Source organism: Spea bombifrons, chromosome 1 (assembly GCF_027358695.1).
Source record: "Spea bombifrons isolate aSpeBom1 chromosome 1, aSpeBom1.2.pri, whole genome shotgun sequence".
Lineage (NCBI taxonomy): Eukaryota > Metazoa > Chordata > Amphibia > Anura > Pelobatidae > Spea > Spea bombifrons.
In genome coordinates this window covers 22,635,002-22,653,244 of record NC_071087.1, presented here as the reverse complement: position 1 = coordinate 22,653,244, position 18,243 = coordinate 22,635,002, and the positions used below count along the sequence as shown (strand labels likewise).

The 18,243-nt window shown below is 40.3% G+C and overlaps 1 long non-coding RNA gene and 2 other non-coding genes across 3 annotated transcripts; all 3 read right to left on the bottom strand.

The window, feature by feature from the left end:
- Positions 1–763: 763 nt before the first annotated feature.
- Positions 764–5,907, bottom strand: LOC128473068 (uncharacterized). The gene is made up of 3 exons (XR_008346245.1): positions 5,795–5,907; positions 5,019–5,159; positions 764–1,280 (listed from the first exon to the last, which is right to left on the bottom strand). It is a non-coding gene; the product is annotated as an uncharacterized LOC128473068 (long non-coding RNA).
- On the bottom strand, positions 5,566–5,685 carry LOC128468547 (small nucleolar RNA SNORA26). The gene has a single exon (XR_008345861.1). It is a non-coding gene; the product is annotated as a small nucleolar RNA SNORA26 (small nucleolar RNA).
- Positions 5,908–6,197: 290 nt separating the features above from the next.
- LOC128468561 (small nucleolar RNA SNORA26) lies at positions 6,198–6,318 on the bottom strand. Its single transcript, XR_008345864.1, has one exon. It is a non-coding gene; the product is annotated as a small nucleolar RNA SNORA26 (small nucleolar RNA).
- Between the last annotated feature and the right edge of the window lie 11,925 nt (positions 6,319–18,243).

The following is an 18,243-nucleotide window of genomic DNA, read 5'->3' as shown; positions in this document are numbered from 1 at the left end:
TGAAACAGGCCTTCTAATCCAGCATCAGTGCCTGACCTCACAGTTCCTTTTGGCTAAATGGGCCGTAGACACTCTCCAAAATCTTGTGGATGCCAACTCAATATTAATGCCCATGGTTTTGCATTCGGATGTCCAACAAGCATGTACGTATGATGGTCAGATGTCCACATACTTTTGGTCATATAGTGTATGACCATGGGGACAGCCATATAAACCTCTGTATTATTGTTCCTCCCTCCTGTTATTGAGTTACTGATTGTTGTTGATTGAAAATGGATTATATAACGCTAGATGTGCCACGTTTACCTTTATTGAAGTGAATTAATAAACTGGATGTCTTCAAAACAGTAGCACTGTATCAAAGAAAGTGCCAATTATAGAGCGAAAACATGGTGGTGGTGTCAGTGTGTCTACCTCTTACATGATAGAATCATATGCTACATATCCGCAGTAATATAACTGTTTAAAAGTCTCATCTCATCTAACAAAAACCTATACGTTGACCAATAGATCATCTTCTGAAAACATTTTGAGTACATGTGGCAGTATTAAAGATAAGTGCAAAAATGATGCCCGTTTACAGTCATGTCAATTATTCCTGAGTATCCTGTTGTTAATCCTGAACATGATGAGCATATATGTTCTGTGCTGAAATTTGTCCGTGACATGTGGCTTCTAGGCTTTTCCACAAACTGGAAGGATTCGGAAGCTAAAGAGCATTAAAAATAAAAACTCAGCACCAATGTATTGCTCCATTATGTATGTTTCATATCCTGAAAAGTATTTCAAAGTGTGTTCAATAGCCACCCAAATTTTCATTTCTGGAGTAAATTCACTATGCTGTTTTGTGAGCTTGCACACATTGCTAACATGTTTAGTCCTGATGGCTAATAATCATCCTGGCTTTGGAAAGTATTTGGTTTGAGTAACATACCAACATATTTTCTATTTCAGTTTGTATTATATTCCACTTTTGCTACCCACTATCAATACAGTTACATTACACATACAGAAAATTGTCTTGCTTGTCTTGTATGAAGTTGCATGAAGTTGATATTGAGGTATTAGAAGCCTGGAATGGCGTCCAGGGCAATGCATTTTTTGTGTTTTGGAAGATTCCGATATAAACAGCATATTGTATTGGCGTTCCCCTATGCTCTTAGAGGGCATTGCTGGAGGCATTAAAATTTCCCTTTTGTGTTTCCGTATAATCTTTGTTTTTTTGACAGTTGCCTGAAGATCTTACACATGAAAGGCCGGTCATTGAACATCCACTGGAGCTGTGAAAAAAAACAAAAAAAGCATCAAAGAGAAGAATGAAAAGAGTCAATCTTACAAAGCCACAGTGATCCCATCCCATGAGCCCACGGAGCACAAAGTAGAGCACATCTGTTCCCTGTGTTACCCTCCTGAAGTTTGCTAACAAGGTTCTAGGTCACACTCCGGGATTTGGGAAAAACCTTCTCAAGTGTTCTATGAATGGCACCTCTTAAGCTCCTCATTCCCTTTGCATCGTGCAGCTGTTAACTACAGATGTTAACTTTATTCTCTAGAAATCCCAAATGCATATTGATCAGGTTGTATTTAATGAACATACAACTATAACTTAACCATGGCGGCAAAACCGAAACAGTTTTTGAAATGTTTCTAATATTATATGTAAGGAAAAAAATAATATGCATGTCAACAATAAATAATTCTAACCCGCGGTATTTGTGTGAACTCAAAAGAAGCCTGCAACCCGGATTATAACTACAACACCTGAGAACTTTTACATAACCCTAATGGTTAATGCGCCAATCCTAGGGGGCACAAAGTCTTGAGTGACTCCTGAACCAGCCAGCAACTATTTTACCCCTTTCGAGCTGAAGTCCCATGTGTTTAACTTGCCTTAAGTCACAGAAAAATAAATGAAATGAGTCTGTGTTGCTGTGACTTTCTCACATGGTAATTTATGTTGGGGGGGGCGCTGGGATATCAACTTGCTGGCAAAAAAATACATTTCTCCTACCATGCAACCCAGGAATCTGAATATGTTTTTAAGTTTTGTGCTCCATTATTGTGTATTATTTTTGTGTTGTGCATATTTAGAGGTTCTGACCAAACCTCAGGGTTAAGCAGCATCTCCTATCACACAGTCGCCTCGTTAACGGTGTCCAGAGAAAGCATTTAATTGTTTGAGAGTCTCTTTTGGGTTAAAATGCAATGCATTCCTGCCGATTCAGCTCCTTAGTAAGGAATGTAGCCATACAGTGTGACGGAATCTCCAATATTTATGCCTTAGATAGGTGTTTTTTGAATGGTTTTCACTGAATTATTGCTGTTTTGTGTATATTGTTTATTATTATTCTAGCAGCAACCCGGGAATCTGGATGAGTACTACTTTGTATATATTTATACACACAGGTACTCCATTCCCTCCACCAATAAAAATGCTAATAAATGAAAACAAATTTAAATATATTTAAAATCCACTCACCCTCAGCCAGAATTATGACAACTGTGATTTGAGCTGTAGCTCACAAAATTAGCGGCACCAGAGATGTAAAAAGTTTACATGCTTGTGGACATGAGTATTTACTTCTACATCCTATTCAATATTATATTTTGTTTCTATAGCACAATTAAAGAAGGTAACCCTACCTGGGCTTTGTGTGCAAGTAAATCTGAAATTTACTAAAGGGATTGGAGCTTTAAATGAATTACTTAGTTTCCCTAATTGGTTTGGTATACACAGGGAAACGATGGCGAAACGTACATTTTGGGTTTGTTTTTTGTATATTTACTGTAATATCATGTGGTAATGTGCAGTTAGCCCTAACCCCAGTATCTATGAAAGGCTTATCTTGTCCTAAAAGTACCACCGAACTTGACTCCACTTGACCCCATCACTCAAAGGGTTAAGTTTACTCCATCTCTGCTCCTCCGCAATCTATGTGACAATCCACAAGGAAAAAACATGGATGTATTGCATGTAATCCTACCATTCCATATATGCAGGAGTTTGGGGTAGCCGTATTAGTCCAGTGTATACGAATGCAAAAAAACAGAATGTTGCAGAATCTTGTAATACCTTTTTTATTGGACTAACAGTATTTAAAATAATAGACGAGCTTTCGGGAGTCCTCCCTTTGTCAAGTCAAAAGCATTTCTGACCAAGCAAGTGAAAAAACTGCCTTATCTGTGCAGTATATGCCACTATTTACTATTTACGACCCTCTTAGTTTTTTGTCTGCAAATTCTCTATCTTGTTATTTTAACCCCTGTTTTAACCCTGTATCAGAACATGTACTGGTCAGTTTTAAACTGTTTTAAACTGTTTTTCACTTGCTTGGTCAGAAATGCTTTTGACTTGACAAAGGGAGGACTCCCGAAAGCTCGTCTATTATTTTAAACACTGTTAGTCCAATAAAAAAGGTATTACAAGATTCTGCAACATTCTGTTTTTTTGCATTCATATATGCAGGAAAAAGACAATTCCAGCAGGAACGATACCATTCTACAAATTTCTGGATAACCCTGGCAGAATTATTTAGGGGTATATTATACAAGCTCAAATGATAAGACTATGAACTCCATACATTACTGCAGCAGAAAATACAAACCTTAGCAGGTAGGAGCCAATATCTAATGACTCCATGAGTAAGGTAACAGATACAGGAGTAACATAGGGATGTCAAGGTTGATACCAGCATTATCACAAAAGAGGCACTGAGGACAGATAGGATAATCTTTACTTACTGTGCATAAAACCATCAGTTTGCAAACCTGATTGTATATCACTGCTATGGTTAACATAATAAAACTACACAATGTAAGATGTGTGGGTGAAAATAGATGTATACTGAAGCCTTTACTTTGCAACAGATAAACGGAACTCTATTTTGAAGCCTATACTTGTTTGCTTGGACGTACGCGGATTTGCAGTATATTCACTAGCAGATGTACGGAAGAAAAGTTAATTCTTATACATCACCCCCCTTAGCTCCATGCCAACATGGAGCTATACTTCAGATACACAAGTACTTGCAATTTATAACTTTCCCCACAAACGCCTCCTTTAATAAGTAAACCCCATTCATTTTTGTATATGAAGCAAAAAATTGTGCTCTCATTGAAATACATTGTCAACAGCATCCGTCCTGGAAACACAAGCAGTGTGAGGCCAGTGCCCATGTATACACCCTAATTTGAATTTAAATGGTTTTCTTAGAAAACTTATTAAATGTGAAATTAGTGGTCACCATATGGCTATTTTAAAGATCCTGGAGTGGGCACTCAAACGGAGGACACTAAAGACAAAGTCAGGAGGCAGTTGGCATTTTCCTAACCTGCCCAGTCACACTGCTAGCGACAGCTCCAAATCATTGTTTCACCAATTGTTAAACTATAGCAAGATTGTTAAACTCCTACAAGATGCCTGCCCACCTCAAGTATGGTTCTCTTTTTGCCACCAATTCCTTTTAGACTTCATAGTCAAAGGTCAAAAAGCCAATGTTCTTTCAGTGTAAATTTGATGAAGTCTACCCCTCCCCCCAATGTGGTTGGCACTACCAAGAACACCATAGTGTGGGCTGAAGGGCACATTCTTAGCAACCTAGGAAACATGTTCTGCTTGCCCTTTGTGTCTTCACCTTATACGGTTGATTTTTTTTAGCACCACATTTTAATAGTTGACTGCTACATTGCTAGCTTGAAAATGCAATAAATATGAGCCAGACAGTTATATAAACCATAGATTTTATTTATCAATACATTCACAGGCAATAGAAATCACATTTCCTGCTCAAGCGTTTACAAAAACTTACCTTCAATAATAATCCACCATCAACTCGTATGCCAATGCAGAATTACCACGTTCAGCCCCAGCCTGCTTATATATATACACTTCATATGTTCATATGACAGTTTAAAAGTGCCACTAAACAGCTAAACCAACATACAGCCATGACCTACAATACTAAAGGTGCTATATGAAAGCATCCAGACAACCTAACGCACAATACTCTACAATGTACCACATCTAACTACCGCTACCCAAAGTGTTTGACATCTTGCAGGATTTCCTCTTCAGCTTTTAGTGAGAATTTAGGAAGGTGTTGAACGTCAAATAAGCAGCAGATGCCAAATCTTCCATTTTCACAATTCAAGATTTCAACCTGTAAGTTATTTAGAACAGTTCGGTTAGCCAATCTCCTTTAACTACACCAGTTACATAATTTGACTTGCAAGCCCTGCATATAGTCTATAGACTTGGCAAGCTGCAGCTCCAGCTGCTTGAAATACCTGTTGCATGCATTTATTCATTCTAACTGCATTCTGATACAAGGGTTTAATAAACCACTGTTCTTGTGTTGCGGTTACATGAACTGCACTGATACACCAAAAGTAGCATGTCAAATCTGGCTATTGTGACATGACATTTTGTAACACAGTTTTATTGATATGCAATATCTCCCAGAAAACTGGCACTCCGTAAAGAAAGTTTAGCATTTAGGGCACCAGGCTGGTGTAACACTTATATACCATACTGTTTGACCGTACAGATTAACATTATCACATTGACAATATTGCTCCAGACAGGATTCAAAGCAAAAACACACACTTCACTTTGAGTTTTATAGAGCTTTTTCTATACCCCCCTGTGTTGGCCACTTAAAGAATGAGAGATCCTAAAGTGGGCAAAGCTGAAAAGGGGATGGGCACAAAGATCAGCTTTGATATTCTGCTCAGAACACCAAGCGGTGTGTTAGCCCTGCATGGAAAGCAGTAACGCAGAGGGCGAGTGACATACCTGTAAGAAAGTGAAGCTTCAGTCCCAAGGAGTCACCATTGGCAGGCCAGCCTGCAAACGAGAAAACAAGGATTTGGTTAGCATCGCTGCTGTATTCCATTACACATTATTTCAGCTGTAGCACAATACATTTGTAGCAATGATAACATGATTACTTTAACATGGGCAACAAGCTACATAATGTTAACAGAAGATTAAACTGATCGTTTCATAACGTAGTGAGAGAACTGACGTATAGAGCGAGGCAACCTACAAGGACCCGAAACCGGTTCCACCGAGGAGAGGCCTACGAACTATGCATCAGCCCGAAGCGGAAACATCCGTAACACACGCCAGTATTCGTTACTTTGCAGCACGAAATAGAATTCTACGCAGCCATGTAGAGTTCTGGCCGAGCCAAAGCATATGTAGCTCACGACAGGATACAGAGAGGAGTAAGGCCTCCATCTCTATGTTTTAGAGAGACCATGATCTCCCCCCCTGTGTTAGCCACCGCAGAGCATAGAGCAGCTCTGAATGGGTAATGAAGGGGTTAGGCGTGAACGAAGAAGACATATACTTCGCCTTAAGAAGTATTAACAACGAGCACACGCTACACTACGACCCAGTCCCGACTACAACCGCCATCCGACCCTCAACTCACCCTAGCCAGAACGGAAAGAAAGCTGAAGCGCCTCTCGTAGCGTTAATAAAGCGAGCGACATCTCGCGAGACTTGCTGATGTTGATGGGATTAGGTATACGTCACGTGATGCGGAACGCGTATAAATTAGGTTTAGGCCTTATCGGGGCACGGGGGCAGTATTGGTGCGTTGGTATAAGAATTGGGTTTCTGCGAGAAATCTTTATCTCCTCGCTAGCCGAGCATAGTGCAGGAGAGCGTGAGGCTTTGAGATTAACATACAACTCTAGAGGGGAAGGACCGTATCATAAGGGTATATTACCCTGCTGCTAATGGTCTGAAATACCCCCGGAGAGAGGGCAGCTGTGTGGTAATTGCTTTTACCATGCGATTTTGTTTAGGAATATAAAATACAATATTCAGCAAAATTATCATTTATTAGAATGTATGATACACATTTTGGGCCTGGAAAAAAAAATCATGCTTGGCAGGGAGAAACAAATCACTTATCGATGGGATGTGCTTTTTCTATGCTAGTGCAAAAGCTGCCACATTGAACTACAGTTATAGCATAAGCAAAGCTCTACAGTTTCTGGCCATGGAAAACCGTATCTATGCGTTCTAAACACATAGCTTATGTTATTCCCCTGCACACACACACGCCGTCAGGCCTCAGACCTAGAGACATGCACTGTGAGAGTAGCCGAGGATGGCGAACATGAAGACTCTGAGCCAGTAGGACATTAGCAACCGGAAGTTCTCACAGGGACTGTCAGCCAAATTTGCACCTATAGGTTTGTCCCCATTGATTTTTGACTAAAGCTGGTGCGGGTGGTTTTGTGAGTAAAGAGTTACTGGAAGATAATTTGTTATAGTTTAGGCCAGGGGTTCTCAAACTGCGGCCCTCCAGCTGCTGAAGGACTACATCTCCCATAATGCTCCTTCAGCTAAGGGGCTGGCTGAGGAGTATGGGAGATGTAGTCCTGCAGCAGCTGGAGGGCTGCAGTTTGAGAACCCCTGGTCTAGGCCAAGATGCAGCACTTCACCTAAAAACACCCCAAATAAATTGCAGGAAAATATATTGTAGTAAAACTGCATTAAACAACCTACATACACAAAGCACCATCGTGCCTGCGTGCCCTCTCTTAGTCTATTTCTAACAGGTTAGCTGTGGGCACAAGTGCATCTCTTCACAGGTCAAAGAGCTTGCAAGAACACCTCACAAGTTACAACCCAAGTCTGTGCTCACACTTCCCTGTGCAAGCGCAGACCAGGCTTTGGTTGACCTGTTAGTGCCGCTTTAGCACCTACACCACACTCCCATGGAACCGCTTCACTACTCATGGGCCGTAATAACTAAGGCTCCTACAAGTGAGTTCAGCTACCCGGTCCATCTGGTGCTAAGATTGGCCTTGTTGATTTCATCCACTCATTTGTTTTACTAGTCAGACAATTTTTCCTTATTCACACATACAACTGTATAGCGGAGTAGTGGAGCGGATGGAACCATTAGCCATGGGGGGCCAAGCTTGGGCCATTAAAAAAGATGACCTAAACAGACTTTGTGCTCATTTCCCAGTCAAGTCTTACTAAAAGGAGCTGTGTAGAAAAGCAGAGGAGCACCTATTGTAGGTTTGTAATGGACCCTAATGAGTCTAGGTGGCTATATATTTGCCTGAAGCCAAAACACGCAAGAAAAAAATAAGCTTGTGCCAATGGCCCAGAAATCCTCATTATCGGACCCAGAGGTCATTTGCTCTCCTGCTTGGTTAATAAAACTAGTATATAGTATAATTTGTGATTTATAATAGAATAATTGTAAACTCATGATATTCTTTAATAGTAATGTAAACGGAATTCATGGGTGTAACACCCATGTGTACTATACACAGCATTAGTTTTTACTATACAGCCATGATATTATCCTCTGATTCCGTGCTTTTCAGAATAAAATGTGCTGATAAGACATGTTGGCATTTTTATGTAAAAAAATAAAAATGTCAAAAAAAACCTTACGTACATAGGTTATTTTTTTTTTTATTAACCTGCTTAGGAAAACATCCTTGGGTAGCCATTTGCAATTGCTAATTGTTATTTTGTGAAAGAAAGTACACTTTTTGTTTAAGGTGTAGGCAAGTGATCTTCAAACGTTGCTAAAACATTCCACATACCAGTTTATTTCTCAGGGATTTAGGACAGGACAGGAATAAAATTAGCACTGCCACCGGTGGCCTTTGAGAATCTTATGCAGGGCAAAGGATTAACCCTAAACTGTAAGATTGAAGTAAAGTGGTGTTAGGTGTCAATTTAATCTGTTTGTTGATGTATCACAAATTACAGATCTTCTCCAATTATTTTTCCATCTGTAGAAAGTTTTCATCACGAACGTTGACAGCATTATTCCTTAAATGGTTATTAATAGGAATGTTTAGTGATTTTAAGACTAGACAGAGAGTCTCTCAAAGCTTGTTTGAAGAAGACAAAATCTCATGCTATCAATTAGCACAAAAGGAGGCATGCGACAGATACCTACCTTATTATCTCACATTGTGACTAACCACATAAAGCACGTGAAATTTTAGTCTGCATTAGCCACTTTTAGGAATATTTTCACTTAGACCTACTAGATCTTTCAAGTGCAAAGAAATGTTTTATCTTTGCGAAACTGTAAGATGAATTGTACTTATGACCTAACTTGTCTGTCAAGACACGCCAGTCTTACAGGTATATTAGGTCCCCGATACATACTGAAACATGGGAAACTATTTCTGGTGTTTTTTAGTATAATAAACATCATAGCAGGTATTAAAATATATAAACCATATGTGTTAGTCACTGTACGCTACACCATATTTGTTTTTTCTGTGTCTAGCATTTTTGTCTTTTGGCTTGCAAACATTTGAATGTTAATGTATTTGTTCTGTATTTTGTTCCCTTGCGGAGAAGGGCACATTTCAGAGAGAAGGGAGTGGAATAGATTTGAATTAAAAATAAGAATAATTTAATATAGATAAGTGTTTTTGTCTTGAAACAAAATATCCTGTTTAATCAGGTTTTCTGTCAGGGGAAGGCACTGCAAATGGGAAAGGCAATTGGATTGTACATATGCATATTCCCATTGTTCCCCTGTACTTAAGTGCATATAGTGCTGGTGCACCTCATTTAGTGACATGCAGCCTGGGCAAGCAGCGCTCCTCAAAGTAACACTGATTCTGGGTTTGCTTCACTAATAATTAAATACAGTTGGACATGACTTTCCTACTAAGAATAAGGTCCAGTTACAAAGACCCAGTCACTTTCCTAGATCCTCCTAAATGCTGAAAATGTATATAGTATGAATGAGGCAAAATGATATAGTATGAATATAGTATGCAGTTTACAGAATAGTTTGGTTAAGGGAGGTCTGATACCCGATAGACTTATTGTCTTCCAATGATCTAGTTGATCCTTGCGTGTTTAAATAAGCTGTCTGTTTATGTGTACAATGCAGGCGAGTGTATTCAGTAAAAGGGGAATATTTTGGTGAGTAAACACAGTATACTTTCATTCAATTACATGATATCCCTGCTTGAATACAGGTGAGTAAATTTAAGTGTATCTTCAAATCAGTTTCCTTGAGGACTGCTATTTAGAGCCATTTGGTTAACACTACATAGAATCGTCACAATAGGCTTTTTAATGGTCAATATTTAAAGGGTCCCAGGGTCAGCTTATTGAGAGAGCTTGCAGGTATGACCCTGACAATAGCAGCTTCTGTTCCACTTCTTCAGTCTTGCCTCATGTTATAGCTTCCCCTTTGCCAGCTGTGTAATATTTGGTGGGGCATTCACTCCACCCATATGTTTTCATTTGTAAAGTGTAACAAAGATTTCCAACCCCAGTACCACCTACATATGTATTCCCCAAGGTAAGTAATCAGCACTTTTTCACTTGAAAGATGTGAATAACACTAAAGAAGTTAAAGGTATCACTTACCCTAACCCATTAATCATATGGATACTGCTATATAAACATCTTTTGATATTCGAGTTGTACCTCGACCTCTTTCCAAGTTATAATTTCCTCTGATTTCCATTTCTTAGTAATACCTATTTTTGCCGCTATAAATTGTGATATTTAAAAAAATTTGTGGCTTCTTTACCAATGGTAGGTTAATATGGAATAAGAAAGCTTCAACTCTTATGTCTTGATTTTATATTTATCATTCTCAATAATACCTTTTGCAGTTGTTTCAGGGATTCTAATCGCGGACAATCCCACCAAATGTGCAGCATATCACCTCTGTCAGACATCTCCAACAACGATCAGAATTCAAAACAGAGATCTTATGGAGTCGTGTTGGACCTAGGTACCAATGATACATTTTATATTGCAGCTCCATTAGGGATATACAATGAGTATTCCGTCTGGTTATTAATAATCCCTTTAGCCAATCTCCCAAATCAAATTCCATACCTATTAAGTTTTCTCATTTTAATAAAGGAGCATATTTATCATTTTGGTTATCTCTTTTTAAAGAAGACAATCTAGAGAGTTGACCTTTTTGCTGTATAATTTTAAATAAGTTATCTATTTGATGATTATGAGTTAATAGTGTCCTTTATATATGTAGTTTTTCAATCTTAGATACGGAAACATATTTGTTTTGAATACCATATTTCAGTTGTATATTATGAAAAGATAATATTTCCCCATCAACAATTATATCAGATATTTGTGATATTCCTATTTTCGTCCGTAGAGATATATCCGTATCTTCCATATTATAACCTACCATAATTATAGGAGAATTCAGAGAAAGGGCATTTGTTAATTTTATATACATTCTTAAATTTATTTAAAGTAAATAATAAGTAGGGCTGCAACTAACCATTATTTTCATAATCCATTAGTTGGCCAATAAAATGTAATTAACAAACTGGATGTTAACAACAAACAGAATAAAAACTTAAAATTTATATTAATGTCATTGTACTCGGTGCACACAACACTTATCTCTATCACAATGGCATTTCTCTAATCGCCTTCTTATTTTACTATGACATAATAATAAAAGCTGTATTTTAAAGGTACAAGAACCCAAACAATATTTCTCAAACTAGGTTTTAATACCTAAACCATAGGTTTTAAAGTATCTCAAGACATTTCTAACCTAGGAAACATCTCCCTGTCTCTCAAAACAATGTCAAATTATATTGCATTAGCAACCATTACACAACTGTACAAAGTCTTAAAAAGCAGAACAAAAACAAACATTCCTAAAAGAGGTGGACAATCACTGTTCCAAAAAATGTGCATTATAATGTAAAAATGTTAATATGTCCACATGCTCAGGGCTGAGGCTGGCTCTTTTTACAAGCGATGTTGCTTGCAGCAGAGAAGAGGCGCTCTGATGGCGTGGAGGTGTCTGGGATACACAAGTATGATTTTGCCAAGATAGGATATTTCTCTTGGTTACCATTCCACCAATTCAAAGGGTTTCTCTCCTTGGCAAGGGGCCTCTCTGCAAAATAAACCTGGACCTCATTTCTAATATGAATATTAATATCCTCCTCAAGATGCCCCTCTCTAGTCTCCTCTTCACTACTGCCCCCAGACTCAAGGAGCAAGTCAAGTAGAGATGCTGCAGATGTTGAGGGCACACCAACTCTAGTTACAGGCGAAGTGGTCGTTTGCTGCACAAACTCTGTCATGGTACGCTGTTTACTTCTGAAATTAAAAAGAAAAGATGAATAGATTTATATGATTAGAATGCAGAAAAAGCTATCTCTGTGTAACTCAATAAATATATCTTCATTTAGTTTTAACTTACTGTCCTGTTCCGCCTTCCTCTGTGAAGCCCACGTGTTTCGTTTTCATGTGCTCGTTTATCATTTGTCGTGCTTCTGTGCCACGCAACCTCCATTTTGCAGGTGACAACCTTCTTTGCCTCGGAGGACTTGGGTCGCGCACTTTTTTCTGCGGTTACCGTGCCAGCACCCGTTTTTACAATTTGTTTTTTTGCAGGAAGAATTTTTTTTAAAATGTGTGGTGTATTAATTATTGCAGTGTAATTATCCCAGCACCCATATTTGCACTCAGGAAGACTTGCCCCAGCACTATGCACACTATTCAAATCTTTATATAATTTACGCGATAATGGTACTCCGATTCAGGATATTAGATCCTTTTTAAACAGACTGAAACTAATGAATCTAGCTGATAACACAACTATTAAACCATCCTTTTTTTCATTACTCGAGATAAACATACTATTAAAGGTTTGAAAGCTGGGAAGTCTCCATGCTTTTTTTCTTACATTTTCTTAACTTAGAATAGATTATCTCACAATCACTTTTGTTTAAATACATTACAAGTGACCTTAATATTAAGCCTCTATGCGTTACACTAAATATCTCCTCCTATCTTTACCTGAGCCTTGAGAATGTTAGTGATATGATTAATGGTCAATATTACATACTTAATATTTGTGTATGTATGCTTTATATAGAACACTGTCTATTGTTACTAAATTGAATGTTTGAATGTCTTTTCTATTTATAATGAAACATTGAAGCAATTCATTTTCTCTTTTAATTACTTACAGAATATAAAAATACAAAATTGTGTTTTCCCCCAGACATTTGAAGCAACCAAAGTGCTAACATATACAGAAGAAACAAGTTTTTGTAAAAAAAACTGGTATAGTCAAAATGTTAGGGGCCTTTCTGAACATTTGTATGCTTATTATGCCAGAACAAACCATTAGTACTGTTATTCTTCAGTAGTGCGGTCTCCCCAATTTAAGATTTAGTATCTGGAGTGTCTCAACTTTTGACTGATTCATTCCTGTTCTTGCTCAGTTCTAACAGTCTGGATATGCATACTACTGAAACTGTAATCGATGGTGCACAAGGATAAGCTAAAGCCCAAAGAAAAACCAGTCCAGAGCAAAACGAGTGGGATAAAGATTGAGCTTAACATTATGCTATTTTAATAAATGAACCAAAGCCTACCTGTGCAGTCTGCATTTACAAAGATTTATGGAAAAATGGGCCTGAAGAGCTAGGTAAATTCAAGCGTGGTACTTTTGCAATAAGTCAGTTTGTGAAACTTCCATGGTCAACCGTAAAGTTTTTGGGAACAGCGGCAACTAAACTATGAAGCAGAAGACCACGTAAAGTCAAAGACCGTGGTCACAGAGTGCTGAGGCGCATAGTGCGTAGAAGATGCCAATGCTCTGCTAATTCCATAGCTGAAGAGTTCCAAACTTTCGCTGGCATTAATATCAACACAAAAAGTGCAGTGGGAGCCTCATGGAATGACCCAACAGCTGCATGTAAGATTCATATCACCAAGTAGAATGCCAACCATCGGCTCTTATGGTGTAAAGCACACTGCCGCTGGACTCTGGAGCAGTGGAAACTGTTTCTGTGGAGTGCCAAATCACTCTTCTCTGTTTCCCAGTCTGATGGGATAGTTGGCAGATCCCAGAAGAACGTTACCTGCCTGACTGTATTGTGCTAATTGTAAAGTTTGGTGGAGGAGAGAAAATGGTATGAGGCTTTTCAAGGCCAGGCCCCTTACTTCCAGTGAAGGGAAATCTTAATGCTTCAGCATGCCAGTACATTTTGGACAATGCAATGCTCTCAACTTTGTTGGAACAGTTTGGGGAAGGCCCTTTCCTGTTCCAGCACAACTGTGCCCCAGCGCACAAAGCAAGGTCAATAAAGGTTGGATGAGCTTGGTGTGGAAAAACTTGACTGCCCCACACAGAGCATTAGTACCCGACCTCACAAATGCTCTACTGTAGGTGTCCCAATACTTCTGTTCATATAATGTGTGTGTGAACTCCATTTATATATACCCCACCAGTGACGTTCCAAGTAAGGGTAAAGGAGAGAGGAGGTTTGGACGTGGGGCTAGCAACCTCACCCCATAAAGAAAAACAGCTCATGGGACTGCAATTCTTGGCTGCTCATGAATACAGTAGCGCATTCAAAGGGCTTAAGAGCAGTGGAAAGTTCTTTAGAACACTCCACTGGTCTGGTTTTAATTCCAGATAATGTTTGCCCCTTTGTGTAATGGGTCAGACAGAGTGGCAGTTACTGGCCACTTTTGTTCAATGAGTCTGTCAACCCTATAGTAAGCACTATTCCATCTTGTGCTTACATCTTGAAGAAGCTTGTGCTCAGCTGTACCCATTTGCTTCTGCTTCTCCTTCAACTTGTTGCTGGCTAGCTCACTTTTTTAAAATGTTCAACTAGTCCTCTTGCAGCACTTACAGCTCTACGAATTCCTGAATGCTTAAATGCAGCATTGATCACAAGCTGCAAGGTGTCTAGTGCAGCGGATACTGGTCCACCCATGCTTGTCCTCCAGGATGTTCACAGCAGCTACAATATTTGCACCATTGTAATGCTAAATGGCAATTTATTTTTAGCCGGAATTTCTAATTTTGCAGCGACCTCCTCCAACCATTCTCCAATGTTTTGCTGCTATATGCCTGTCTTCCAGAAGCATGGTAGTGAGGCAGATAGAAGATATCTTCCAATCATCCCCTATGTAGTGGCATGTAATGCCAATGTAAGCCTCAGTAGCTACACTTGTATATGTCTGTCTGTAAAAGCAATTCTGTTTTCTTTAGCGCTGATGGCATCCTTCACATTCTGAAAGACCAAATAAGAGTATGCGAAGCCCACAGAGTAATGAAGAGCAACATCAGAAAGGACAAGACACTATGTGGAAAGACTGGCAGCAGAAGCGGAGTTGGGAGCATATAGCAGCAACACAAAACAGCTGCATAACACCACCAAGTGACTGGAAAGCTCAGTAAACTAGAGCATCCCATCAAAGCAGGGGAAGACCATCACAGGAATAGAACAGATGCACAAAGCACTTTGAGGAACTCCTGGACATGCCAGCATCACCAAATCCACCAAGCATCAACCAAGCCAACAAGAGATGAGGTCAAGAGAGCCATCACCCTGTTAAAGAGCGAGAAGACGACTGGACCTGACAACAGTCCAGCAAGTAGACCTAGATGTCTCAGTGGAGATGCTGTACTGATGCACTATGTAGACATTAAGGCAAGGACAGGCAAACACATGCAAGCAAGCAGGCATGCAGCCTTCTTACAGCTCAAACATCTGGAGCTCTAGAAAGCTGTCTTTGGCAACAATGATTCAACTCTCTTTAACTCCGTTTAGTCAGTTCTACTGTAAGAATCTGAAACCTGGAGGACAGCCAAAACAACCATCAGGAATGTCTAGACCAGGGGTGTCCAAGTTTTTTCTGCAGTGGGCCACTTCATCAGAATTGTATACGTGCGCGGGCCGCACTCATTTTTCACTGTGACAAAAAATATGTCCTTTAATAAAATATGCAGATTAAAATAAAGTAAAATGACACAAAACCTTTACTCTTCCTCTCACTGATTTCTGGGCCTAGAAAGTTTTGCGACTACAAATTCAGGATTCCCTAGATTTATTCTAGGGATGAACTAAAATGAAAATTCTGGACCAAAACATTCAGGGTTCACTTAGCCAAAACCGAAAATGACCCCCACCTTTAAAAATAATAATAAAAACTCACATTTTTAATAAAAGTAGGTAACACACAACTGGACAAAATTAGCAATATGACTTGGCAACCAGTAAATGCTGCCAACCCAGGCAACCAGTAAATGCTGGTACCTAGGCATGATGGGACTGTGCTCGCTGTGATTGCTGTTAGCAATCACACTCCTATCATGCCAAGTCAGCCAGTACATGCTGGTACAGGGTGGCTGTAAGTGATGTGCAGAGCCCATACTGCTGGCAGCATCAATACACAAGGGGGGCAGCTAGCTAGGTTTCAGCATGTACTGGCTGACTTGGCATGATAGGAGTGTGATTGCTAACAGTAGTCACAGTCCCATCATGCCTAGGTTCCAGCACTTACACATCCATCCAGTAAATGCTGGAACCTAGGCATGATGGGACTGTGATTGCTGTTAGCAATCACAGTCCTATCATGCCAAGTCAGCCAATACACGCTGGTACAGAGTGGCTGTAAGTGATGTGCAGACCCCATACTGCTGGCAGCATCAATACACAAGGGGGGCAGCTAGCCTGGTTTCAGCATGTACTGGCTGACTTGGCATGATAGGAGTGTGATTGCTAACAGCAATCACAGTCCCATCATGCCTAGGTTCCAGCACTTACACATCCATCCAGTAAATACTGGAACCTAGGCATTATGGGACTGTGATTGCTGTTAGCAATCACACTCCTATCAGGCCAAGTCAGCCAGTACATTCTGGTACAGGGTGGCTGTAAGTGCAGACCCCATACTGCTGGCAGCATCAATACACAAGGGGGGCAGCTGGCCAGGTTTCAGCATGTACTGGCTGACTTGGCATGATAGGAGTGTGATTGCTAACAGCAATCACAGTCCCATCATGCCTAGGTTCCAGCACTTACACATCCATGCTATCATACACACTCATTTATTCATATAATCATTCATTCACAGATTCATTCCCTCAATCACACACACTCATTCAAACACCCTCCCCACCCCCTTACCTGCACTGTAGCTCCTCGATGCCGCTTACAGACTTCAGCAGGGGGCGCGGCCTCCCTCTGCCTTCTCTGCTAACGCACAGAGGAAGTAGGATGTCACGTGAACTCCACTTCCTCTGTGCAGTCCAGAAGACCCTCCCACAAGTAAGTGGCAGGGCTTGAGGTGCGGCTCGCATAAGATCGGTTGCCCTGGCTGCCGATCTTACGCGGGCCGCACCTCGAGGTCTCGCGGGCCGCATTTGGCCCGCGGGCCGCATGTTGGACGCCCCTGGTCTAGACCATCATCAATACTAATCTTTGGTAGAGAGTTTTCCAAATCCCAGCAGAGGAACAACTCAGGAAGAGAAGAAGGGGCTGGATAGGGCACCCTCTACCCAAACAGCCAACCAACATCACCAGACAGTCACTCAGGTGGAACCCTCAAGGCAAGCATAAAAAGGGCCGTCCAAGAAACACCTGGTGACACAACTTCAAGGCCGACAACCAAAAAGCTAGAGAGAATGGTTTAGAAAAGAGTTTACCACGAGGCTGGCATTGATATATTTAGAGAGTAAAAGGTGTCGGATCTGTAAACATTTATAAAATTCCGTATGTTGTAGATTATAAGTTTTTGGTTAAGGTGCTCAAAAGAGCAAATATTACCCACTCTTAGGGCCGAGTTAGTATACATTCTTTATACCTGTCATAATCCTACCCAGTCTGTGGAGCTGCATATCTCACTCTTGTTTCAGTTTCCCTGTTTTGCTTCAATCCATTCCTGGATTTCCTTTTGCTCGGTTCTGATCTTCCATTCCTTGTTTCTGCTTCAGCTTTGTTTCCTTTATAAGGTGTGCCCCACCCGTGTGTTCTGTTTGTCTTAGTCTACAGGTATGTCTCAGTGCTATGTGTTTGGATTACATGTTTGGTTTGTTTCGTACCTCTGTCAGCAGGGATTAGCGTTAGGACCCACCGTCATTGGAGTACTTTGGCGTAGTGGTGGGCTAAGCATACTATGGCCATAAGATGTGACGGAATCTCCAATAGTTATCAAACAGTCATAGGCTAGTTCCTGTATTGTTGTGTGTTCTGTATCCCTGGCAGCGGGGGGTCCTGTCCTGTGTCCCGGGCAGCGGGGGGTCCTGTCTCGTTCCCTGTTGTGCCCTGTAACATGTATATCTTGTCTGGTTATGTTTCGTGCCTGGTCTACCTTGTCCCTTGCTTGTTATAGCAGAAACATATTTCTCTGCTTAGCTTCCATACTCCCAGCCTGCAGCATCCCACACATGAGTCTTGTGTGATGTCTTA